Source organism: Vipera ursinii (assembly GCF_947247035.1).
Source record: "Vipera ursinii genome assembly, chromosome: 4".
Classification (NCBI taxonomy): Eukaryota; Metazoa; Chordata; class Lepidosauria; order Squamata; family Viperidae; genus Vipera; species Vipera ursinii.
The window spans coordinates 31273606-31301592 of record NC_139514.1 but is presented as its reverse complement, the minus strand read 5'-3'; the positions used below and the strand labels follow the sequence as shown (position 1 = coordinate 31301592).

The 27987-nt window shown below is 37.1% G+C and overlaps 1 protein-coding gene across 4 annotated transcripts in view; it reads left to right on the top strand.

The window, feature by feature from the left end:
* Positions 1-6401: 6401 nt before the first annotated feature.
* COL8A1 (collagen type VIII alpha 1 chain) overlaps positions 6402-27987 on the top strand; it is a 107222-nt gene continuing 85636 nt past the window's right edge. For 2 of the 4 annotated variants that reach the window (XM_083361339.1, XM_083361336.1), the window contains exon 1: positions 6402-6453. The gene's annotated coding sequence lies outside the window, so the exon portion shown is untranslated. Of the gene's footprint in view, positions 6454-8380; positions 8401-12590; positions 12656-27987 lie in introns of those variants that run through there. The other 2 variants (XM_083361337.1, XM_083361338.1) reach the window with 2 other exon arrangements.

Sequence of the window (27987 nt, the reverse complement as noted above, 5' to 3'; positions counted from 1 at the left end):
TTCTCTATAAAAGGGTTGCAACATTTGACATTTGACAGTTGACTTTGTGTATTCAATAAACTCGTTCAGTGTTAACCACTCTGAGTCCTCGTCAATTCGAACCAAACACCCCCAGTTAAGGGTGTTGATATAGTAACTGGCTTGAATGTGGTCTATATATTTAGAGCACGGGTGTCAAACTCACCACGTCACGTGACATGTCACGACATATCATGACTCTTTTTGCATTGCCGGCAATGGGGTGGGCACGGCTTCGATAAGATGAAACCGGCCTGTGGGCCGGCAGTTTGACACCCCTGATTTAGAGTAAAGAAAGCTGAGGTTTATGTTTTCATTAACGATTAAATATAAGGGGTAAAAATTCATTAGTTGGTCTCAGGTGAGAACTCAACATTTCTTGTCTATTACAAAATATGGCAAATACATGAAACGTTTTCGCAAGGGCAAATTCCCAGGACAGGAAACATCAAGGCTGTATTTTCAACTGCCACATTTCTATGTCAGAGCAAGTGCTGAGTGATCACATTAATCATAGAAGCCACAGTCACAGCATGACATTTGCTTTTGGCAAAAGAGAAATCACTTCATGTGAAATAATAGTTTCTCACACGAGTGTTTTCAATTCAAACCAAGGAATAAGAAACAAGGATTAAGTGGAGTCCTCAAACCCAGGGCCTGGCTGGAAGGCCAGAAGTCAGAACAAAGAATCAGTTCCCTTTTGATGTGAAGAAAATCAGAATCCAGTTTAGTAGATAAGATCAAATTCATCTGGTGCAGGATACCAGTTAAGGCTTTTATTTTGTAATCCCCCTGTTATATTTATGGAAGTTTAGTGGGAGAATCCCATGAAACCATTCATATTGAATAAATAAATAAATATATGTAGAAAATATCCCTCTAAAATAATTGTCTTAATTGTTTTTTGTTTTATAGAGTTCCAAATGTATTCATTATCTATGCACTTTCCCCTCGATGTTTTGACTACTTTCCCCCTCCTCCAATATAGAGAATGTGATTATTCTGAGAGTGATGGAAGGACTTATTAAAGGTGCTATGACTTGACCTGTGTAGTTACTCATTTAACTTTAGAACAGTTTACAATTCATGAATACTCTCTGAAATTACAGCAGATCTCTGCAATGTGCTTCCTGCTGGGGAGAAAAATAACCCTTTGGGTGAATTTTTAAATGTTTTGAAAACATGTACCTAAGATTGCCCCTTAATGCCATATATTTCCTAATTTTCCTATTTTAGGGGCTGTTTTACAATTTGTAAATGTTTATAAATAAGTTATATACTTTAAAAATCTCCAGAAAAATTTCTGGGGAAGAGAAATTTCTGGGGAAGACAAATAATAGTGGTTTCTTTCCTAGTATTATCTGAAACAGCAATAGAGCCCCTACTGTTTTATAAGCACAGTGGATTTTTAAAAGTTAATGGAACATAACTGTGACTCTCCATTCAAATCATACATTTAGGAAGTAAGTGAAACTCCCTCTGCTGTCACCACTGATATTTTTCAGGGATAGATAAATGCTAACCTGACAGATCTATTTATCGGCAACGATAAGAGACAGAGCATTTTCTATAGCACCTGCTTTTCTTACAAAATTAATATCAAAGCATGTCTGTCTGGCCTCATCCATAATTATTTCTAAAAGAGTCCTAACTGCTTGAATTTTCAGACAGTTTTTTTAACTGATGAGACCCAAGGTTTATTTTATATACTGCTGTACTCACTATTGCTATTAATTTTAATATTTTATGTGGTTACATTTAGTTGCTTGCGTGCTCCATTCAATTATCTTACATTTTTATCTTGCACGTGACCCTGAAATAAAGGTGACATGAAATATGGTATAGATATACTTTAAATGATAAATAAATAAGGGGGAATTTCTGCCTGTTTTGCAAGTTCATTAAAATTTTTCAACATTCACTCTTAGTTGGGCAAAGTAAATTGTAGGGCCTAGTTGCCTGTTCCTTCTTTGAAACTAAAAGTCTAAAAGGCAATTTTTCCTTTACTACATCAATGCAAATAACGATTGTGAAATTAATGACAATTAATTAAAAGGGAAAAGAGTACCACATTTTGTGTTGTATTCATCTATTTATCTTTCTCTTTATGAATTTATAAACTAAATATTACCCGAAATAATTGGAAGACTCACCAGTGATTTCTTTCCATAGTCAAAGAATAAAATGAAAGAAATAATTTCAAAATGCAGAACATCAAAAACATCCTTGCATGTCTTTTAGAATACTCTATGCTATTATATAATAATAACAAAAAAATAATACAGAAGGCTTTTGGTTACTCTCTCAGGGTTATTCTTTTAAGTGATGAAGTCCAAGAATAATTGCTACTTACAGTGGATATAGTTTATTACTGTCATTCCCCAAACTCATTTATGATGTTATCGAGCAGCAGAGCTAGTGCCAGAGGGCAGCAAATTTTTCTAAGGCTCGTAATGTAAACGCCTTTACCTTGCGCTATTCTCAGAGTACCTAAACAGAAATAAATTTACTACCTGAGAATATTTTAAGCGCATATTCTCCCTTTTTCAAATTATGGCTGCTGGGCTGAAATCCAGAGAACCACGAAGCCAACATTGTTAGGGGATTATTAGAACACCATATTAATTTTCTTTCCTCTTTTATGTCACCACATTAGCCCAGACATTTTTTGTCTCAAAGATCCCTTCAACTTTCTTTGTCACCCAGTGTCTTCTTCATCTTGCTTGATATTCTTAGAATATCCAAAAAAAGCTTTAAATCTTATTTATTTATTTATTTATTTATTTATTTATTTATTTATTTATTTATTTATTTATTTATTACTTCTCTGGTTTCTTAGCATACATTCTTTCTACTTCAGGCAGTCATGACCATCTTTTGAAATATGTCTCCACTTTTCAACTCACCCTCGGTTTTGAGCAAGTCTGTGAATTAACTTTCATTTAACAGAGCACAAATATTGTTAACTCTTCCATCATGGATAAGGTCATTCGGCTTAATTTCTCCATCAACTTTCATTAATATAATGACTAATTAAAAAAGCAATTCGGCAACAAAGGAATATATTTTGACATATGAAAAATATACAGCCACACTGTTTTTTAAAATTATGGTTAGAGATACAAAATAAAGAATAAAGAAACAAGCAAAACCAGAAATAAATATAATAAATACAACATTTCTCCAATATAATAAATACCACCTCAATTTAACTGTAGCTAGGAATCAGGAGAGGTCTAGTAGCAACATTTTGGATGAACAAACTTTACAATATCGCACACATTTGTATGCGTTACAGCCCAATTGATCAGATGTATAAAGTATCTAAATTGATGTAATAATAACTTGGGATGGGGGCGGAGAAAGGAAAAGGCTGGTTGGGTACAGAGATGCATATTACATTGAGTGACATTATAAAAACCTTACAGATTAATAATTGTGCTTATTGAGATTTTCTGAAATTGTATGTATGTGAATTCACCACTTTGTCACTGTGTAAAATCTCGTTGTTCTAAAACAATTACTTTGAGGTATGTCATAGAGCATCTTGTGAGGCTGAAATATTCTGATTGTAGTTTTTTCATATGTTGTGTCCATTGGATTTGTGTCCACTAATTATTTTATGCAAAATCAATCCCATTTTTCCTATGCATAATCCAGAGAGGACATTGTTGGCAGATGACGGCATATATCACAGTATATGAAAAGCTGGTAAAAGCAGCTTTAATTTTCTGAAGTTGCTGGAGATTGGTTACTGACATCTGTACAAAACCCAAGCTGAAGTAAGTTATGGAACTAAAATACTAGGACAAAATTTCAGCATGAGAAAAATGTCAAATGGCTGTGCTTTATTATATCATCTCTGCAGTTAGAGATGTAGAGACATTTTTTTATCAGAACTGCATTAGCTATTTAGGAATGACTTAATTGTTTCTGGCCACAGCAGAAGAGAGAAGGATTAAGTGCACATTGCTCCATTAAGTGCACATTGTATTTCTAATTTTAATAAGCATCTATAATAAAATAAGGAAAATAACAAAACACTCAGAAGCATCTTTGGAAATAAAAATACTTTCCTTCCCCTTTTCTTTCTCTCCCTCCCCACTAGTATTTTGGTCACTATTTTTCTAATACACTTTCTTAGAACACAAAAGTAACAAGTGGTTGTGGCTGTGAAAAGGATAGAGGATAGACACAGTAGAGGCAATAATTGTAGATGAAAGAGGATTAGAATTTGTGTCAGAAAGCATTCTGATAAATTGTAACTTTGGAACTGGTATTTCCTACATGCCAGTTTATGAATGGGCAATCCCCTAACCTACCATTTTGCAAGAGTGCCCTTAGTTCATTCTTCACAATCGACATGTTCTCATCAGTTCAGAAAGATTGTATTAGATAATCTGTAGATAGTACGAAAACTATTTAGTGTAGTCATTTAGGAAATTTCCAAGGACACAAACAGAAAAACATTCCGAGACCAGTTGTGACAAATCCTTTCATTGAAAATGTTAAGGATGGAAGATGTTAAACTTCAGTGTCTGCACTGAAAGTTCTGGCATAGGATACTGCTGGACACCTTTGCTGTGCACCTGAGTTGGCAGCATCTCTCTTAGGATTTCTTTCAAGGCTTCTTTCAATGTAGACCACTTAGCCGTTTTGACATGTGTTAAGTTCTCCATATAATAGATGTTATTTCACATTACAAATATAACCAATAATAAAGATAATATGGTAAGGATAGTTGTAAGTTTCCAGCTGGTCTGGAAAATACTTAGCTATAATTTAAAATTAACAGAATCAATTTAATTTTTATGTTTTCTTTCTCTTCCTCCAATATAATTCCATCCTATTCTCCTTTTGTATGCCACAAGGAGTACTTTGAAAAGTGTTGCTTTGATTTGTGATTAAGCAGTTTTCCTGTTGCCTGAATTTAAATAAATTGTGATTACCTATGACTAGTGAAAACAAGCCAAATTTTATCTACTGTTTGGTCCTTACAAGATTAAGAAGGACTTACACTGTAATTAATCTAAAAAAAGATTAACCTTATGGAGACTAGGAAAGAGAAGGAGAAAGGAAAGGATGAACTTTGGAAGAAGCTAGAATAATGTTTGCAGCAAAAACCATTATTAAAGGCATAGGTGATGAGAAACTGGGCCCACACAACCCAGAAGCCATGTGTTATGGTGTAAGGATTCTGCTGGATAAGGTAACAACTATTTTCTTGACTGTCCTCCAGACATTGCTCCTTTTGTCAAAAGCACCATCAGGTTGTTGTGCTGCAAGGTCTACTCCTTTCATATTTGTCATAATTAAAGGGCTATGGCTTATGTTACAATGGGCAAGGTGGTTTTTATCATTCTGTACCTCACTCCCCCACCCACCTACACAAACATTGTGATCCACATCGGTTCGGCACTTTGTTTCTAAAGTGCTCAACCGGTCTCTAGGAAATTCACATGTATGCAAAAAAAGACATACCCTTCTGAAAACAGATAACATTTAGTTTTCAATAGCCCTATAAGACATGTTCTCCAAGAATTTAACTACTTCCCTTTTATACCAACTCAAAATGATGGTAACATGGTAATGAATCTTGTCACAATGAGGCACATTGTTCTCTGTGAAGGTTCACACAGGTTAATTCTGTGTGAAGGGTTTGGGCAGAGGGGTGTCAGCTTTAAATCTCCTCCCAGTTAGCGTCATTCATCAGCCTTGGAACAAGTAATTTGAGAAAGGGAGAAATCTCCCTAATTTCTCCATGTCACGCATAATTCCTCAGTCTCCTTTTTACAAACTACTGAAAAATATTCTAGCAAGGCAAGGAATATGTTTGAGTCAGTTTATCATTTTAGCTTTCTTTGGTTGCATTTCATTGAACAAACCATAGTGGCTTGGTTCTCAACAATCTGAGTTGTGAATCATAGTTCACAAATCACAGCTGCCAGGGGCTATACTTTATACTATGCCAAAGCCACCATTATAATTTAGTGTTACATGCAAACACAGCCAGTACTGTGTCTGGTAAGTCAGAGACTATAATAAAGGTCCTCTGACAAAAACAACTTGCTTTGAGCATCCCTAATTATTTTCTACCTCATATTTCCCTCCAACCCAAAGAATGGAGACTTGATATCATTGTAACTCTACACTGTCCTCATTTCAAAACAACAACTGAATCCAACTCTCATAATATCCTGGAGAATCTGAACCAAAGCAGGGTCCTGTATTCATGTATTTTCCATTGCCATGTCCTGAAAGACAGCAGCATCTGCTTGTCCTGGTGGCCTCTGGCTACTGTCTGCCTACTCACCAACAATGAACAGCAGCTCCTCCCTCCTGACCATAAAAGTCAACGGCATGCTACCGGCAGCTGATCAGAGCACTTTCTTCCTTTTCTACTGATCTGTTCTCTCTGGATTTTGCATGCTCAAGGTAAGAAATCACTGGCTCTCTCTCTCTCTCTCTTAGTTACTCTCTCAAATCCTTCAATTATATGCCATGAGTGCCCAAGCAGCCATCCTGATCTGCTGTTACTTTTTGAGGTACTGTTCAGTGGACGGGTCTTTTTCAATGGCAAGTAGCAAGCTGTTGTTTTAACAATGAAAGAGGATTGCTTAATTTACTGGAAAATATGTAACATCTGTGGCTACAAAAAACTGTTTTTCCTTTCAGTAATAAGAAAAAAAAGGGGTGGGGGGAAATCCTGAAATTGTTATTTAAGATTTTCAATTTTGCCTATAGTTTAATAAGAGCAAGAGTACACCTAGAAAAAGTCATGAAACATATGTACCATAAAGGACATTAATATTTTTCCTCTTCATATCAGAAAGGGCCTTATTATTGTTTTCTGAAATTTTCATTATAAGTTTGGGAAAGCACAACTTTCTGCATTTTATTGCTTTGCAAGACAGAAGGACTGTTCTGATGTCTCACTCAAAGCACACTAATTAGATAGATGTTTGTTGGGATAAAGTTTGTTGAACTGAACACCTTGATTGAGCCTGTGTTTGAAAAGCAGTATACGACTTTTGAAAAACAAGAATATTATACATATTACCCCTTGGATCTTATCCTCTCTTTCTTGCACTTTATAATATTCTGCTAACCAGAAGACTGTTATGTTTATAAATGACAGACTCAATATTAAAAGTGCTGGCATAAAATCAGAGACATTAAAAGGAAAAGATACTGGAAACAGTTTTTAAAATATACAACTCTGCCTTCTGTTCACAAGAATATATTCAATGGTGTTTTTATGCCAATGCACTCAATCAATTTGTCCCATGGCATTTAACCACAAAGTCCACTTTTAAAAGGAATGCAAATCCTAATCCAGGAATGCCTGCACAAAGTTCTGAAATGCAAGCAATCAGGAATTAGTGCAGTACAAAAAGTCACTGTTAATTGTGGTGCTGCATAGCTTGATACACACAGACACACATATACACACACACATATGTTAACATAAACATTGCATTTATGCACATTAAATATTAATATTTGGTTTGTTTAAATACAGAAACATAATCTTAAAATTAAATGTGGGTTGTCCCAAAATTACTATTACTTTAGCCAGTTTTCAATCATGTAAACATTTTTTAATATCTGAAATTATATCTCAATAGTAATAGCAGGAAAAAAATATAACAAGAAGTTACATATATGTCTGATATCTTTGAAATTGCTATTAAAGTAGAGAACATTTTGCTAAGCCTTGTGCTTTTTAAAGAAACTTGGATGGAGAAAATCTGATCCCTTTATTGAAAAACAAATGTACGTAATTTTTGGATCAAGAAAACCTTGTATGTTTTGCACTCAACTAGTATTTTAGAAGTCCTTTGCAAATATCATTTATCAAATTATAGTTATTAATACCGCCCACTCACCCATTTACCATAGTTAAGTAGTTGTAATTTAAGGAATGCACTGTCTGAAGAGTTCAGATTAAAATAATATTCTACTGTGAAATTCCAATTATTGTGCAAGTTCTTTTTAACAAAATACTTTTGAAAATGTGTCAACCATTACTTCAGAAAAAACAGTTCACAAAATGTACTTAAAACAGAATAACTGCATGTATCAAAAATGAAAGCTAAATAAATTAGGATTTTAAAAAATCTTAATTTCAGCTTTTCAACATAGTACTAATTCTCCTGCAAATTAATCTTCTTTCCTAGTGAAACAAATCACAAGTTTAATCAAATATTAGATAATCAGGTAAAAGTACAACTGAGCCACAACATTGTTAATATATCTTAGTTTTTAAGGGATGTGTTACAAAATCAGATGCAGTTTTTATTATTTATCTACAATAAATAGTTATCAATCAAATGTGCAATGGTGATGCATCCAGCTACAACAAAACCAAAGAACGGTTTGGTAAGTATGTATGACTTTAACAATTTCTAAGAATATATGACTGTTCAAAAAGTTAAATTTTGGCTTAATAAAAAAATCTTCCACATGTACAAGCCAAGGCTTTTAGTTTTTTCTGCAAATGCTGGTAACGTTCACCCTTCCTATAAATTGCATTTTTTTTCTTCTCTGGAGGTACTTTAACTTGGAAGATGGATTTAATGAGTAGATGGAATGGATCAAAGATGAGCACCTTCAGTTGTTCAAGAGGAAGGGTATTTTCTTATTCTTATGCTTCTAGACACTAGACACTAAGAAACAAAATCTTAGTGTCTTGTATTTAAAACATCAGCCTTAAGGAAATCTCTTTTCAAAACCTTCCTTATCTGTCTTGTTCTCCAGATATCATAATAGGATGCATTTGATGATTCTCAAATTTTTTGTAAGAATTCATTCAAGAAAAGTTACTATTTTGTTTTATTTCATTGTGCCATATAAACTCTTAGCTGAAAGTGAAAGGATGTTGCCACAACCAAATTCATAGCAAAATTGCTGATTTTTTATTTGTTATGCACTCTCTTGTGTTCTTGTATAATGTTCTGAACACCAGAATATGACTGCTACTGCCAGGTGGAAAGTTAAGTATCAGTAAAATAATAAAGGAAGTATGCAATAATTTTCAAAAAAAATATGATCATTACTTTTGCTCAGTAGGTATTCCAATCTTTGGTTCATATTAGTGTAATTAATTGCTGTAAGCAAAAAATCCTTTCAGCTTGACTGAAAAAAATGATTCGGCTTTTCCAGGGTTTTATTTATATGTGTCAAGACCTAAACTATGGTTTAGGAAAACAATGAGTGATGAGCTCATTGACTTTTAGAATAGCTTCAAGAGGATCACATGTTTTCATGACTATTTTTTAAATGACTGCAATTTATTTTTGTTCAAAACTAGAAAAAAATGTGAATCTATGTGTTTTGAAGGAAGCTAGCTTCAAGTTGGTGTATGAAGCTGGCTTGTTTTCTTAAACCATAATTAAGCTTAGAGTTTATCTGAAGATTGAGATTAAATTCTGGTTAATTAACAGAATTAAAAGTTTCTGGATCTCCTTGCAGCAACAACAGATGAGAAAGTATGTTTGACTTGAGCATGAAATTCTAAATCATTATACTGCGTTTCAGTACAGTATACCTTTATAATCTAGACATGAATGTATTCTGATCATATTTTTCATCAGTGGAAAGTTTAATGAGTAAGATTTGTGGGGGAGCAGAGGAGAAGAATCTGAATGTTTCTAGTAAGGATTATTGCCCCAGGTAAAATGGATGGTTTATTGCTTTTAGTAAGGTTTGCTTTCCTAAATTAATTTCTTCTTCAGTGATACTTGTCTGGAAGAATTCTTTGATTGTGGCTTTACTTTCTTAACTTGCTAGTTGTGCAATGAAAGTGCTTTAGAATGAAAATAATAGGTCCTTATTTAGATAATTAGAAACTTAATCTAATTTCTTCTTTGCCGAAATACTAAAGTTACAGCAACAATTTCTTCTCAGAAATTTCTGCAATTTGCTCAAGCTCACAATTCACCCTTATAATGCTTTTATAGGTCAATTGACGAGAGTACACGTGTGCTTTTTAAATCAACTGATTATTTGGCTGTATCACACGATAGTCTTCCATGCCATCTATTCACATGGTTTCATCAATCTTATTGTGAGTTCAGTGAAAATTTGAATTGGATTCTTCCTAGTCCCAATATTGTAGCTCTTAGATTATAGTTGACTAAAGAATCAAGCTATTAATATTTTTGAATTACCACTGTGCAACATTGTACAATATTCAATTTAAAGTAATTCATAAAGGATTTTGCTTGACTATTATACGTGAAAGTATTATTAGGTGAAGAAAAGAATGTTGTTTAACACTGCCTAAAGTTCTGTTCACCTGCAGAAGGAATATGATGCTTTGGATGTGTAACATAACTGTTCTTTGTTAAAAATCTATTCCTATATTTATATATATCTAAGAGTTTTCCCAGATCTGATACCCTCTATATAATTTTGGACTTCAACTCCCAGAATTCCTAGCCAGCCATTTGAAGGGTAATCCCAAGACATCTGGAGGAGAGCTTATATATCACCAGTGATTTACAATTTTTTAAAGGTTAGGAAAACATTTTAAATGCTACTTCCCACTGATTTTTCAGTAGTAAATTAAACTGAAAAGAAAAAGACAATGTTATCCAATGCTTCAGAAATCTCAGTGATACACATTTTAGTGACAGTGTTGCATTATCTCACTACAGCTAATAATAGTAAAGAATTTTGTGCGCAGCGTGACATTCATTTTTTGTAACTTGAAAAGCACTTGTTACATTTAAATCCTTAACAACTTTATAATTGTTCCAGCTGCTGTGCACAATTTCTGGGGTTCTAATGAGACTTTTCATGCTGCAAAAAAAATTCCACCTAGAAATTCAATAAATTTCCAGAATCTGAGATTATTGGTTTATATCTGGATTTGTGGATGGAATGTGTGTATGGCAGAATTAAAACATAATACAAAGTTATAAAGAGTTTGTTGGGATATGCAAATTAATTCCATGAAAGAAACCTTTTGTTGTTGGTAGTTTTTTTTCCTAAAGATGCCACAATTTAGAACTATGGTTTGTTGATTTTAAGCCTGACTTGAGATATAATTTATCTATTAGGCTAGTCCAGGTTTTATGCTTTCTCCATTCCTTTCAATACTGGCAGATGAAATGGAAAAAGCAAATAGGAATTGGCTAAATAATTCAGGGTTACGTTGCTTCTCTGCAAGATTGACTGACTTTTTCTTTTTTGGCTGATATTATCTATGAAAGCAGCATGTATGTGTTTTAACTTAACAGAGAACCACTCTATAATATTAACAAACAGTCATTTTATTTTCATGACAGTTGGAATCATTGTTGACTTTAATCTATATATTGCAGTGCCTTGACATTCTCAACCCATCCATCAAAAACATTTTCAGTGACCTTGGCTGACACATGTGTAGGGCATTCTTCATATGTTTGTATTTCTGAAATATAATTTTGTATACCACTGCTACTCACCTATAAGAGGAAGGCAAAAATGATAATACTAGTGACCAGGCCAGGACCTAAACTTGGTACAGGTGGAGTTGTCCTGATTCATCACAATTAGATCTCCAGAACAACAAAATAGGCATTGTGAATAGTAACTTCATTTTAAGACCTTATTTCTCTAGTGGATGATAAACCTCCCATGATAAATATGATGGCAGCAAGTTCAATAAGGTAGGAAAAAGAAGAATGAATTACAACCTACATCCTGAAGCATAAAGGGCATGAAGCAAAAGGTAGTCTTGAACATTCATATTACTGCACTATCAATTTATTTTTAAATAGGAATTTCTTATTTTAGGAGAGGTAAATCTCGGTTCACTGGACAACAATATGTCCAGTATTATTCTTGAATAATAGCCTGGGATACCCCCTCCTTCAAATTTTCAGAATCTTTTGAGATTCTGTATAAAATCTCATGACGTTTCAAACAAAATAAGCTATTTCTCTTGAGATATTGGCATTCTTCATCACATTTTAAGAAGAAGTGACTGAGGGAGTGATTGAGGAAAATGTCTTGTTCTAAATATTTCTTCCATAAAACCATCTCCTCCTCCTCCTCCTCCTCCTCCTCCTCCTCCTTCTTTGCAAAGGCTGTATATCTGACAATCTGCAGTCAAAATAAGGAACTCTGGTTCAGGAAAATAATGTCCCTAATTCATAGCTGTGGGTATAATCTGATATTATTTGATAGTCTGAACTTGTTTAAAGTAAGTATCTCCCAGTGTATTGTATTTCATCATTCTACATTTGTTTTGTAAAATCACTTGTCCTTTATATGTTACAAATACATCCTTGCCATCCATAAAGTAAGGCTTACCAAAAAATTACTGTGAAAGTAAAGATAGAAATGTTCCACTAAGAATAACTGCTAAATAGTTATTTAGTTATTTAATATTTATTCCACAATTCTCTCTTTTTATATAAATAATGCAAAATAGTGAACATACCTAATATTTCTTCTTCTTCCTGTTTTCCACACAACAACAACAACCCTGAGAGGAGGAGAGAGTGATTGTCCAAAGTCACCCAGCTGGCTTTCATTCCTAATGCGGGACTAGAATTCACAGTCTCCTGGTTTCTAGCCTGGTGCCTTAACCACTAGACCAAACTGGATAACTGGCTATTATATAATATGAACTGCTTTAGCTCAGGTAAAGTATTTATTAATTCTTCCCTTAGATTGGTATTCCATCTTTCCTCTTGGAGCACCCCCTCTTCTATTTCCCCACCCACATAGCCTGCCAGTAACATAGACTGGCGGAAAGAAAGTGGTTAACTAAGAGTTACTCACTGAGTTTCCCTTGAAGAATATGGACTCGAATCTGAATTCCCACAATTATAACACTACATTCACAAGGATAGGCAACTGTTTTGGATCCAAGAGTTGCAATGGTTGCTCATTTAGGGGCCATGCATTGCCAAGATAAACACAAATGTAAACTAAATATATATTTTCCTGTTTTTCTCTTACACTTTCCTTATAGTAACTTTCAACAGCAGGGAAGGAGAACAAAATCATGTAGCTTTTCCTCCAGGTAAGTAAGAGGAAAGAGAAAATCTAGTCATTTGCCATCTGGTGATTTTTTTAAAAAAAAATCCCTGATGTTCCACTGTTAACTAAGAGTGGGAAAATTATAATCTGCCTCCTGATAACCAACTGATCGTGTCTGATCTCTTGGCTGGTGGGAATGTGCTACATATTTTGCATCTGAAGGCCACTTTTGCCACCTGTGATAATTTTGAATGTCCAGCTTCATGTGACTAGGGACAAATCACTATGTGTCTCACAGGCTTGACAACTTCCTTAATCTTCCCAGCCTAAGCACTTTCAGGAAATTTATGGCATTGAATTAAGTAAAAAGTGGCAATAGGAATTGAAACATTGCTCATTTTCCTGCTTCTGAACCTTGCCATTGCTCAACCTGAAGCCTCAGCCCAGGTAACTGAAAATAGCTACCCCTTTTAGGGTTTCTCCATGATAGATCAGATAGAGGTGAGATAGATGATAGATAGATAGATTAGCAACTTCACTCTCCCCAATGATATGCTAATATATATGCAATTCTAATGACTATGCATCACAGAAGTGCCTTTTAAAGTTTATATTTAAGTTGTCTGCAATATAAATAGAATGCTTAATGGCTAGAACACATGTAAATGTTCAGATAGCTTTCTTTTACAATCCAGTCCATCATGAACTTCATAAACTGCTAGAAAAATATATATTTTAGCTTAAAGGGAGCAAAACCTTCTTGAATCAGAACTGAAATGATTTGCACATGATTCATTTGGGCATGATTCATCATCAAGGGCAAAGGTGATTTTGTTCACAGGATTGATATAAGGTCCTTTTTTAGCAAGTAAATGCTCTATTATTAATCAACATGTAAATGCAGGGTTTTTTTCATGTTAAGACCACGTTTTATAAATGGCTTTGTTTGCACAAGCCATATTGCATCAATTGGTATACTGCTCAGTTATAGTAGGCATTAAAAGATAATTTTCTATTTGCTATGTTTGGGATTAATGAATTGTTCATGTTATATAAATCCAAATAATAAATAAATAAATAAATAATTGGGTTTGAAGCTAATGCAGTTATTTTCCAGACAATAATTAAAATCAACACATGTAAGATTTGATATTTCATTTGATTGTTAAAATCAAATAAATGGATATTCTTGGATGGTACACAAATTGAACCATCTACATTACACAGTTATCTCACAATATCATTTATTTGTGGGTTTATTAGTTTCTTGATAAATGGAGTCTGCAAAATAGAAAGGGACATAGCACAACCCGAAAAACCTTTGATGTAGATCCTTTCAAGGCGTAACTGCCAAATTGATGATTAAAGTAATACAAAGGAAAATACACAAAGGGATTTAATTTCAGGCAAATTAAATTAAATCATATGTAGAGGCTATAATAACTCTGCATACTTTTTCAACTATGCCACTGAACCTCTACATGCAATTGGTTCAAAAATGTGAATTCCTGATTTAGAAATATGAATACCTGCCTTTGATTTGATTTGTACACAGGAAAAATTACAACAGTGTAATCACAGACGTAGACAATTCCATACAATTGTAGAAGGTAGTGCTTAGGAATCTGCTTCTCTTGGGCAACCTGCACTAAAATTACGGCTAACTTTTATGGTGGTGAGAGAAGAGAAGCAAGTTATACGCAACCATTCCTTGCTATGCCAACAGAGAGCTCTATATTGGTGTCACATGTGCTTGAAGAGATTTTTATTTTTATTTTGTGAAAAAGTAAAAACTCACCTAAAAAGCAAAATGAGGGTGTTACTTAATTCTCCAGAATTGTAAGTCAACAGTTACTCTCATAACTAGAATTGCTTTTGCAATATTTATCTGGGTGTGCAGGAGAGGAGAAACCAGTGTTAGGCATTAAGAAGTCTCATGTTTCTTCTATTATTTAAGCCTAGTTTGGGCATCAGTCTTTAAGCCTTAGGTTGAATAAGATTTCCCTTCTCCTCAAAAGCTTTGATGATACACTGATAATGGTGTGCATTGAAATAATTATTAGCTGAAGATATTCCCAAAGCATGTATTATTTTAAGCCAATGAGTCAAAACATTTTTTGCAGCAAGTCAAAACAAAATATATTTAAAATAAATGTCTAAACAAAACAACACATTTTATATATGCTTAAAAAAGCCATAATGGAATGTTTCATCTGCATTGTTTCTGAAATGTTAAGGTTTAATACAGAACTATTAGATTAATTTTTTTCAGCTAAATTCATTTAATGGAATGTAAAATATTATTTTCACCTTCACATACAGCGCAAGTGTTGGCCGCAAGGCATTTAATACATGAAGAATGCCCATTTATAGCTGCCAATTCTTCAAAAGAAGAAGAGTTCTCAACTGGTATTCAAAGCAACAGAATTTAGTGAAAGCCAAAATACTGTCTGTCTGTCTATGTCTGTCTAGCTCTATCTGTCTGTCTGTCTGTCTGTCTAAAAAGGAAGATAAAAACTAATATAAACAAATTTAAAGTAATAAAAGGAACTGTTATGTACTGGGCTCATTAGTAATACCACATGGGTTGGTGGAGCAGCTAACGGCTCTCCAGCAACCCAGACTACAAGTCTCCAGTGCTGCTATTGGCTTTCCCTAGGTGGCAATGGTAGCTTCAAACCTATTGGCTGCCACCTAGGGGCTAGACTATATATTGCGGCTAGTTGCAGCCATTTCCCCAGTTCTGACTCTGCACGAAATAAATCATGAGTTTTCCTGTACTCCGTTATCTTGTCTTCATTCCTGTGCCAAAGAACCTGCTACACAACAGGAACAGAGAAATAAATCAAAGATAAAGCTAAAAGTACAAAAAAAGAAAAACTAAAGGAAAAGAAAAATAGAAAAGAAAAAAGATACAAAGAAGTAGCTTCCAATCTTCTTTACAGCAGTTATAATTATAATTATAAAGTTAACTCTTGCTCAATGTTACAGCATAACTCTCTTCTTTCTATAATCTATCCTGTGTAATCATCAAACCATAAATCATATGTTCATTTTTTTCTGTTTTATACAAAAAGCCTATTAGGGATTTCTAGTCAGTTTTCAGACAAATGTTTTCTCTGATCAAAAAAGTCAATTTAGCCATTTCAGCACATTCCATCATCTTCACCAACCATTCCTTTATGGTCGGTAGGACCAAATCTTTCCATCTTTGTGCATATAATAATCTTGCTGGAGTTATCATATGTGAAAGCAAAGTCCCATGACTTTGTTTCAAACTGTTTACTCATCAGTCCAAGCTAAAAGTTCTGGTATATTAATCTTTAAAATCGTCTGAATCAGTGTGTGTATTTGAATCCAACATGTTGATGCTTATTATAGATGTATTGTTCTGTTATATTTTGTGGCAGAATTCTGTTTTCCAAGACCTGTTTAAATCACATGAATCCTGAAACTTTAAATAGTTTATCTTTTGTGGTTTCTACCAAAGAACTGGGTGTATATTTTCAGCAAAATAAGGATAATCTTATCCTTCACTCCTTCCAAAGATCTGAACCAACTAAATGTTAGAATTTATTATCAAGTTAGATTCTAACCAAATTAAAGAATTAAGCACACATACATACCTACTCACAAAGATATATATATTTTATATATAACTACATTCTAGCTGAAGACTTTGAACAATTTTTTCTCATTTTTGTGCATTTGCCCTAAATTTTGTGAATGATTGCTTGTTTCTAATGAGGATCATTAATTTGGACATATTTGTGATGCTACTAAAATTCCTTGCTAGACAGCAGAATTCCAGGGCCAAATCATTGCTCTGAAAATTAATGTGGGAAAAATAGAAATAGAATGGTTAGGCCACACATAGTTAGTTTATATAAAGTGAGTGAGGTTGTTACTGTTTGGAGCCATAGCAATTTAACTGTCGTGATGGCATACAGTATGAAAAATTCTTCAATCTGCTCCAAGGGTATTCAGTTATATTTCCCAACAAGCAATAGTGAGTGATGTTAATGATTCTTAGCGTTCTTCCTTTGATATCATGTGTCCTTTATTGTCTAGGTGGCTAACAGCTTGTAACCCTAATCAAGTAATCAGTAAGATGCTGGGTATTTTGCTTTTCTGTGTCTTTGTGGATCATTCTTTACAGGGTCTTGCCTATAATGGTACAGAGGTAATCAAACAACTTTTCCTTTACAGAGGATTTCTGGAGTTCAGAAGCATTCAGCTCAATTGACAGGCCTTGCCTGTTTTGTAACCAAATCAGCTTTTTGTTAATATTAATAGTGTTGAGCCTGTTTGCCACCTCTAGAAAGCCAGTGTAAAATAATTTATTATATCACTTGCTATGAATTTGTTTCTACTGTGCCTACTGTGCCTATTAACATTTCAGCCTGTAATGTATAAGTTTCTGCATTATGTCTTCTTCCTTGGATCTTATATTCTGATGCCTTTGTTGGCAGCTTTAGAACATAGATCATTATGACAAATGGCTTACAGTCACTCCCTGTTGCCACTGATCTACCATTCAAATTAAAAATAAAGACCCAGCAGACACCTGGGGTGGTACAATCCTTTCTCCAACACAGACTCTGTTGTACCAATTCTCTAGTTTAGGAGTTTAAAAACATGTCAAAAGAGGAGGAGAAGGATGAGGAGGAGATGATGATGATAACAATGAAAGCAGTATCAGATTGTAATGATTTTGGGACTTATAGAAATATATTTAATTTAATATAGGAAGAGGCAGTGGGATGCCTATCAGCATCAATGTGTTTGCAAATACATCCTTTAGTGTTGATCAGTGTCCATATCCCACTTGACTTTCTTACTGTACTGTCTCCAGCGCCGCCATTGGCTGCCTCTAGGGTGGCAATAGGTTGCATTCGCAGCCCTGTTTCTCAGTTCAGTTCCTGTAACCAAATAAAGAATGATTCTTGCTGAACTCACTCGCCTCATCTCGTCAATCAAGCAAGAAACCCAGTATATAACACTGGTGACGAAGGTGGGATCCTGCTTCTCCAACAGAGCTGAGATTCACTAGGGGAGAGGCCGAATGCACCTGGTGAGAAAAGCAATCCCCCCCTACGGTCAGCCTAGCACAGCTACGCTAGCGACCACACGCCCAGAGGACCAGTCCCTGGGCATACGAAGGAACAGGATAAGAAGATGAGTCCCAGCTGCGAAGACCAGCAGAAATGGCAAAGGTCGGAAAGCTGGAAGAATTTGATATAGCTCACCCGGAAAGATGGTCTTCGTATCTATCCAGGGTCGAGAACTATCTACGCATGAATCAAGTTGCCAAAGACGGCCTGAAGGCTGCTACACTCCTGTGTGTGTGCACCCCAGCCATGTTCGACATCGTGGAGAACTTGTTCGCGCCAACGCCATTGGAGTCCATAATGTTCACAGACTTGAAGAAACGGCTCAGCGACCATTTCCAGCCCAAGCTGTCAGTAATTGCTTGGCGCCACACATTCGAGCAGAGGGTTCAGCAACAAAGTGAAACAGCGCCTGAATTCATCGCGGCCTTGAGGCAGGCCGCACGCCTGTGCCAGTTCTCCGATGTAGAGAAGAGGCTTCGAGACCGGCTTGTCTGCGGTCTCCGGAATTGAGAGTTACAGCAAAAACTCTTCACCAAAGAGAGTCAGATATTCCAATTAGGAGAGGTACCTATAGCGTAGGGTTTTGCTCCAGCCACAGAAGTATTTGCCTCACAGGAGCTTGCCGCCCTATTAAGCCAAAGTTTAGACTTCAGGTGGAACTGCAAGGGGTCCATTGCAAGATGGAGCTGAACACAGGCTCAGCCATATCCATTATTTCACTTGAGACATTTAATTTTGTCTGCAATTGAAGCAAGAGATGGGCCAAGCTGAGGATATCTGACATTATACTAACCGACTTCCAAAATGCCAGAGTCGCAGTCAAGGGTGAGGCCACACTGGCCATCAAATTTAAGGGGTTTTCTGCACACCTGGACGTTGTCGTAGTAGGGGTTCAGCGAACAAGCCTGATCGGGCTTGACTGGTTTGATGCACTAGGCATCCAAGTAACCGGAATCAACTGGATGCAAGTCGCAAGTCTAGCGACAGTATGCGAGGAATTTGCAAATGTGTTTGACTCAGGTTTGGGGATGTACATGTGCCCAATAACATTTAAACTAGATCCTACTGTAGTGCCGGTCAGGATTAAACCTCATGGAGTGCCATTTGCTCTTAAACACAAGATAGACGCTGAGTTAGATAAACTTGTAGAACAGGGGGTACTGCAGCCCATAGATGGGGGTGAATGGGAGACCCAAATCGTCACACCACTAAAAGCCAATGGGGAGGTCAGGATCTGTGCCGATTACAAATGCACAATTAATCGTGCACTCAAACATCATGCGTACCTAGTACCAGTAGTAAGCCACATTTTGACATACTCATTGCTGGTGAGTCCACTGAGGTGCTGGCAAGGAGGCTTAGAGCCATCCTCCAAAGGCTGCGTGAAGCAGGCCTTAAGCTTAAGAAGAATAAGTGTAGTATTGAAGTCCCTTCAACTGAGTTCTTAGGGTTCCGTATCGATGCCGATGGCATCCACCCTGCTGAGTCAAAAGTAAAAGCCATTCAGATGGCACCCAGCCCTGAAGGCATTCCTAGGCCTCCTAAATTTTTACCATGTGTTCCTTCCTAACAAGGCCATGATGGCAGAGCTGTTACACTGGCTCTTGAACAAAAATACTGTGTGGAAGTGGACTTGTGTTCATGAAAGAAGCTTTCAGGAATTGAAGGATCTACTGTCGGTCAGTACAACAATAACTCACTTTAAGAAATTGATGCCGGTATGCCTTGCATGTGATGCGTCCCCATACAGGGTAGAGGCTGTCCTATGTCACTTGGAGAGAGATGGGACTCAAGTCCTGATTGCTTTTTATTCCAGGACACTGTCCTCTGCAGAACATAATTACGCACAAATTGCTAAGGAGGCATTGGCCATAGTAGCTGGAGTAAAAAAATTCCACGACTACTTATACAGCAGGGACTTCACGGTCTTCACAGACCATAAACTGCTATTGGGGTTATTCACTACAGACAAACAGACACCCCACATCTTATCCCCTAGAATGTTAAGATGGTCCATTGTTTTATCAGTTTACAGCTTTAAGCTAATTCACAAACCTGGCAAGGATATGGGCCATGCAGATGGCCTGAGCAAGCTTCCACTGCCTCAAATTGAGCCAGATCCGGTCCCAGTGGCCCACGTTTTGTCCTTTCAGGACTTGCTGGAGTTTCCCCTTCACGCAGGGGACATAGCCGCAGAAACGGCGGCAGACAAGACTCTAAGCAGAGTGCTATCTTGGGTCCACATGGGCTGGCTAGAGAAAAGCCCGGGTCCTGAGTTCCAGAGCTACTTCACAAGGAGACATGAGCTTTCAGCTCATAAGGGTTGTATTCTATGGGGGAACAGGGTCATTGTTCCCACCTCATTAAGGGACAGGGTATTGCAATCGCTTCATGAATGTCATCAGATATTGTTTGTATGAAAGCTTTGGCACAAAGCTATTTATGGTGGCCAGGATTAGATAAAGCCATTGAAGCTCAAGTACACAGGTGTTACACATGTCAGCAGTCTAGGCCTGAAATGCCGCATGCTCCTGTGCATAGATGGGAGGAGACACACACCCCCTGGTCAAGGATTCATATAGACTTCGCTGGGCCCTTTCAAGGACAGTTATTTCTTATAGTGGTCAACAGCCAATCTAAATGGCTGGAAGTTATACCAATCGCAAATATGATTACTGCTAGGACCATCCAGGTGCTTAGGAAACTCTTTGCAAAGCATGGGCTACTGGACGTCGTAGTGTCCGATAATGGGGCCCAATTTACTGCAGCAGAATTTCAGGTTTTCCTGAGGGCAAACCTCATTAGGCATGCAACATCAGCTCCATTTCATCCATCTAGTAATGGGCAAGCCGAACGAATGGTGTGCAGCACGAAAGAATCACTGAAGCGCATAGTGACTGGGGATTGGCACCACAGACTGGCTGATTTTTTGCTCTGCCAACATTCCACACCATGCACAGCAACAGGCAAAAGCCCAGCAGAGCTGCGCTGGGGGAGGCGAGTAATCACAAAACTGGACAGGTTGCACCCAGACCGGGTGGCAGCAGAGGCCTCTCGCCCAAAACCCCTGAGGGGGTTGCAAGTGGGTGACGGGGTGTGGGCCCGGAACTATGGGCATAGGAACTTGTGGGTACCAGGGAAAAATCACCAAAACATCGGGCCCTCTCTCATACAAAGTGGGCCTAGAGGATGGGTGAGTCATTCATCGCCATATCGATCAGCTTAGAAAGTGTTTTCCAGAACGGCCACAAAGCGATGACTTTGTCCCAGGTCCCTTCCATGGACTTCAAGCCAGCAGGCAGGCCAATCAATCTATATGCTCTGAGGCCCCAAACAGTCAGAACAATGGGGAGATGGTCATAGAGGGGCAAAGCCCAGAGTGCAACATGGGGCCCCTGATGGAGAAAGTCAACCAGAACACTACAGCCACTGTGCTAACTCTGCAGAAGGATTAGACTCTGGGGTGGGCCTACCTGGAATGGTCAGCCAGAGAATTCCGAGTCAGCCAGACTCTCTTGAATTTATGGACCCTGGTCTACCTAGCCCAGCAGGCAAGCTGGTGGACTGAGGAATGCCTGGCTCTCCCAGGCGTTTCACGAGGGTTCGCAAGCCTCCTGCGTATTTACAAGATTTTGTTCCAAAATAACTGAGCTATAATGTTGTGTCATTGAATTGCTACTAGCCAGGAGAGTCCCTGTATCAGCAAACAGAAAAGGTGTACTTTTGCATACTTCTTTGTATCTCTGTAAAACTTGTAATTGCTGTAATCATCCCTTTTGTTATTATAATGTGTGTACATTCTAGGGGGGAGGGGTGTAATGTATTGGGTTTTTGTCTTATTAAAGAGTATCACATGGGGTTAATTGCTGGAAGGTTGTTTAAGCAGGGAAGCTGGCTAACGGCTTCCAGCTCCTCAGACAACCCATCTCCAGCGCCGCCATTGGCTGCCTCTAGGGCGGCAATAGGTTGCTTTAAACCTATTGGCCGCCACCTAGAGGCCAGGGTATAAATAGCTACATTCACAGCCCTGTTCCTCAGTTCAGTTCCTGTAACCAAATAAAGAATGATTCTTGCTGAACTCACTCACCTCATCTTGTCAATCAAGCAACGAACCCAGTATATAACAGTTTATTTAAATGTTTGCTGACTTGCTGACTGAACCAAGAACTTAACAGTGGTATAATAGGAGACTGAGAGAGCACTTATATTAATTAATTAAAGAAATAATAATTCATTCAAACAGATAAAATTACAATAATAGAGTTGTAGCCACTACAATGTCTGAGGACCATTGAGACTTGTGTTAATAGAACTTTATTTATTTATTTATCAAATTTATAGCCACACGTCTTATGAAAGTGGCACAAACTACAATCAGGGGTCTACAACAAAGTTAAAAAATAAGTTTTAACTATTTTTGTTTAAACAAAAGTTAAAAAACAATAGTACAGAAAAAATATGCTTATTAAAATATTAGAAACTATAAGACACTGCTAAAAAATTAATGGGCAAAGAGATGTTAATAATAATGCAGCCAATGGTTTTCATTCCTCAAATTCAAATTCCATCTAGTATTTCTAAATTACTGAATTCCTTTCTTTTTTTCCCTAGTCCTTGATGGCATAATAGAATTTCCTTGATTTACTGAATTGCTGAAAATTTTTATTTACAAGTTTTTCTTATTAAAAATAATAAAAACATTTGCTAGTTTTAGCTCAGATTTCTTCTTGATTAGTTTTTATTGATTAAGTTTAAGATGACATACTTTGGTGGTTACTCCCATCAATTATCTCAGTCTAAATGTTTTCAGTCATATTCTACTGAAACAAAAAACCTCTGTTTCATTGCCACAAACTTGATTCAAAACTTTTGTTCTTCTGTTCTCATAATCTTGAATTTATGTCAGCACTCAAGTTCCACATGATGTTATGTTCAGACAGAAGAAAAGAAGCTGGCTTTTTGCCTCAGCTGGAAAATAAGCAAAAGTATTCAATGGTCAATGTTTTGCATGGAACTCAAGCGATGTCACTGAAATAAATAAGCCAGTAATGATTTCAAGCCTTACATGCTATAGAAGCCCTGGGCAGATTCTTGAAGTTGTTCTATCTCAATGTATGTAAAAGTGGACATCAAGGTTAGAACTCAAAAAAATGACAAGGCAATGAAAGCAGCTCATATTGCCAGTTCTTTTAATGAAAGGATGGGGAACATAAGGCCTTCCAGATGTTGCTAAAGTGCTATTCTGCATGCCTCAGCCAGCATGGCCAATGGGAAGATATGCTGGGAGTTATAGTTCAGCAACATCTAGAGAACCATCAAATCCCCACCCGTGCTTTGACTTCACTGCTTTGCGTGGTGGCATATCTTCACCTATTGGCAAAATTAGGCTTATTTGTTTCCTAAATCTTCATCCTTACTAGGGAATTTAAAGCTTTAGTATTAAATATCAATTTGCCACTTAGACAGCCTTTACCACAAATCTTTCAGTTCATTTACATTTATTACTTAGATGAGTTTCAAGTAGAATAATTTAATTGAAAATGTTATAAGCTGTTTTGGACAGGGTTTTGGCTACATTTATTTCTATTCTACTTTAGAACAGTTAACAGTTAGCCAATCCCTTCCATTGGCATCCAACTCTTATAAAACATATGCTTTAAAAGAGGAAAGAAATAATTCATTGCTCATTTCCACTTGGCCAGGGGATAAAATGTATCATTGTAGCATTCTTGTTGTTTGTTGCAGAAAACGTTAATTTGAACTTTTAGGAATACATCTTTCACATTTTAGCTGTTCCAGAAATACTAATACTTGTCAATGTTGGAAATTAAACCTCGAGCAATATTTTAGCATAAATTTTCCAAAGCAGCTTGGGCCAAAGCTGATTCTTTGACTTTTCATAAGTAATAAATTGTATCTGTAACTTCAAAGAGGCCATGGCCTCAATCACAAACAGAAATACTCAGGATATCAAAGAACTTTAAGTTCTTCATTAAATGTTCCAACTTTGTCCAGCCATGCTGAAAAAATATACAAGAAAATTTCTCCACCCTTGAAGAAGGATCTGGATTTTCTTAGGACATATAAGCCACGGTCAGAGAAGGTGTGAATTTTCCCAGGCCATTCCTTGGGTGAACTTTGATCAAGTCATATGGCATTTTGCAGCCCTGCATTTCTGTACCCAATCCCAACATGAAGAAGGTTTTTCTCCACTGCTTATGCTATCAGCATTAAACTATTGTGAGCAAGCTTATTATTTGTAAAAAAACTATCAGCAGATGTGTTCGGTAGGAATTGAAAATCTATAGCATCTCCCTTTCTGTAGCCCTCAAGCATTTTTCCTATTTCTATTTTTCCCACACCATGGGTAGAAAACAGATGGAAATTGTACAGTAGGCATATGACAATCATTTTTTAAAGATTCCCCCCCAACCTAACCTTGCCTGCCTATGTGGTATATCCTCACCCACTTTACAATCTGATCTCCTTAAAAGCTGGACCACTTACTCACCAAAGGTTTAGTACAGAAGTATAACATTGTTTTTTTTCTCATGACAAAGATTGGTTGAGTTTCTTATAGAATCAAAATGCACATAATAGACAAGATTACTATTTGGCTGATAGCAACAATTAGATTTGGGAAGGGAGTTCCAAGAGCAGTAGTGTAAAATAAATAATGTATATCACACTAGGATTTTCTCTTTTTTATTTGTTTCATCATCTTACTAGAGGCGTGGTGACACAGTGGCTGAATGACACTAGAGAGGTCTCAGCTCCAGTGAATCAAGTCCTAGCACTGCATGACGGAGTGACCTCCTGTCACTCACCTCAGCTTCTGCCCACCTAGCAATTCAAAAGCATGTTCTATGTCAGTAGATAAATAGGTACCATTTCAGTGGGGAAACAAGCCAATGCTATATGCAGCAGTTAGAATCCTGCCGGCACTGAATCTTTCCAGTCACAACACCCATTTGTGAGGTTGCTTTGGTGGAGGGAGAGGCCTTGGATGATGCTTCAGGAAAAGCCACTCATCTTTCTGGTATGAAACTAACATGCCCTCCTGTGGTGCACCTTGGGAAGCATGCAAGTTTGTACCTAAAAGAACTGGTAAACAGGCAAGTACTGCTATAACTATTAGCATTGTAGTTTCCTGATTAATGTAACAACACCATACGCAGAAAATAAATAAATAAATAAATAATTGTCCTACTAAGATTTTCTTCTTTTTTATGCGTTCTTGGAGCCTGTGGAGTGGGAGCAGTGCTGGGATTCAGCCAGTTCGCACCAGTTCGGCAGAACCGATAGCTATTTTTTTGTTGCCCAAGCCCAGAATGGACTTCCAGAAGCAGCATCCACACTGAGAACCGGTTGTTCACATATTTGAACCCCACCACTGGGTGGGAGTAGCTTTTCTTTGTTCTAAAGGTTATATGTATAAGATCAAAGCTTTGCTTATGCTACTGTTTCCTATATTGTAAAATCTCTCGGATGTAACGTGCTTCTGTACATGATTCTTAGCACATCCCAATTTAAACCCTGTATCAGTTTAGCCATGCAAGTGATGAAGTGGGCTGCAACTTATGGAAGTTTGTGTATTTTAAATACAATGTTATGAACTAGCACCTTCTGGTTTTCTGTGGATATAGTGGAGACAAATGTGTTGAGCAGATTCGATTTCACAGAAACCTCAATTCAAGGTTGGTTCCTGGAATGTTTGTATATCTAGGTTAAACCCTGTGTTTGCAAAAAGCAAGAAAAATACATGTTGAAACAGATGGGCCCAAGCGTTTATATGGTTGCTTTGTAGATGGTAATTGTCCATGGTCCCCTGCCAGCTTGCTAGCTGCACCCATCTATAAAAACATTTGTATAACTAAAGTATATAAATGGGAAGCTTTCATGCCTCCCGCAATTATACCCCATCTACATACCTTTAAAAAAGTGATTAGTGAAGATAGCTAAAGTTTATTTGGAATAGGGCTACCTGATCAAGGCCTGGAGAATTCCAGATGTCCAGCAGATAATAATTCTAAATTGTTGTTTCCATCTAGTGGTCATCTGGATTTTTGCAGCACAGACCTGATTGTTTTCTTAGAAAGTATATTGGGGAGTTAGAAAAAACATCAGGGAGCAGGCTCAGTAGTTTTCTTTTTGGGAAATGAATATTTTCTGATATGTGCCTCTACTACCAGAGAGAACTTCACTCACAAAAGGCATCGATCTAAAACAGAGGTGTCAAACTCAATTTCATTGAGGGCCACATCAGCATTGCAGTTGCCCTCAGGGAGCCGGGTGGATATGGCCAGGGTGGGCGTGGCCTACTGGGTGGGCGTGGCCAGCTCTACATCATTCGCATCAAGGGTGCCTATGGGGGGCCTGGGCAGGAGTGGGACAGATCTGAGGGTCTCTGGCAGAAGGAGGGTCTCTGGGCCAGGGCCAAGGCAGTGGGGGCCGTTCCCTCACTGTTTCCAGGATGGCTTCGCGGGCCACATGAAACCACTTCGCGGGCTGCATCCGGCCCCCGGGTCTTGTGTTTGACATGTCTGATCTAAAAGATTTGACTAAGAAGTATGAAAAACTACAGGCTTCACAGATACAAATGTAACCAGTTAAACCCTCTCTTGGTGTCTTAAGACTAAGTCTATGCTTTTTCCTGGAAACAAGTGGAAAGGCTAGGCATAGGCAAAAAGTAAATCTTCGATTAAATACAGATATCTCAATCGGCCAAGGAAAAGTTCAGATGCATGTAGGTAAGTCAGTACAATGACTAAAAACATTGTGTTATTTCAAGTTGCCTGTTCCTTTTTGTGCTCAGTATCGTAGCAATAGACCAGTCTTCCCCAAGCACATCGGGTGTCTTCCAGATGTGTTGGATAGCTATGATGTGTGGGAATTCTGGAAGACAGAGTTCAACACATCTGGAAGGCACCAAGTTGAGAAAACTTTAATACAATATACATTATATAATACAAGGAATCAGTAAATTTGGATGGTCTAAAACCATGATTCATGTTTCGCCAACTTTTTAAATTCTCTATAAAATCCAAGTGCTTTACTTATCCACTTTAAAAACAGGTGGATAACTAATTAATAGGTTTTCTTCATGGTTTCTTTTGAGAGGAAAGTCAGTGCTTCTAGTTCTCAGTATAAAAAAACTGGGACAGGATGTATTGCTGGCCTGCCTACGTACATAGTTTACAAAAGACAGATTATTAGTTGAAGGCGGGTCCAGTTTGCACTCTCTTTAAAGTTAAGAACCATGAAAAAAACAGAGCAAGACCATCAGCCAGCAGCATCATTTAGACAATAGATTGAGTAGATATGCAAGTCCCAGATTGTCACATTTTGAACTGCTCAAATGGATTTCTATTTAATTTTTTATAATTTGTAGCATATGAAAATTCTTATGTCAATCTATTTTTTAAATCTTCCTTCCTTCCTTCCTTCCTTCCTTCCTTCCTTCCTTCCTTCCTTCCTTCCTCAATGGTACTACATCCACATGGAGAAAAGTAAGCAGTGGGGTATCACAAGGTTCCATCCCAGGCCCAGTACTCTTTAATATCTTCATAAATGACTTAAATGAGGGAATAGAAGGGGAACTCATCAAATTTGCAGATCACACTAAACTAGCAGTAATAGCCAATACCCCAGAAGACAAGCTTAGGATCCAAAAAGATCTTGACAAACTGGAACAATGGTCCCTATCTAACAAAATGAATTTTAATGTGGAGAAAAGCAAAGTTTTACACTTAGGCAGGAAAAATCAAAGGTACAAGTACAGATTAGGCGAGACCTGGCTTAAAAACAGTAACTGTGAGAGGAACCTTGGAGTCCTAGTGGACTATAACTTGACTATGAGCCGGTAGTGTGCAGCAGC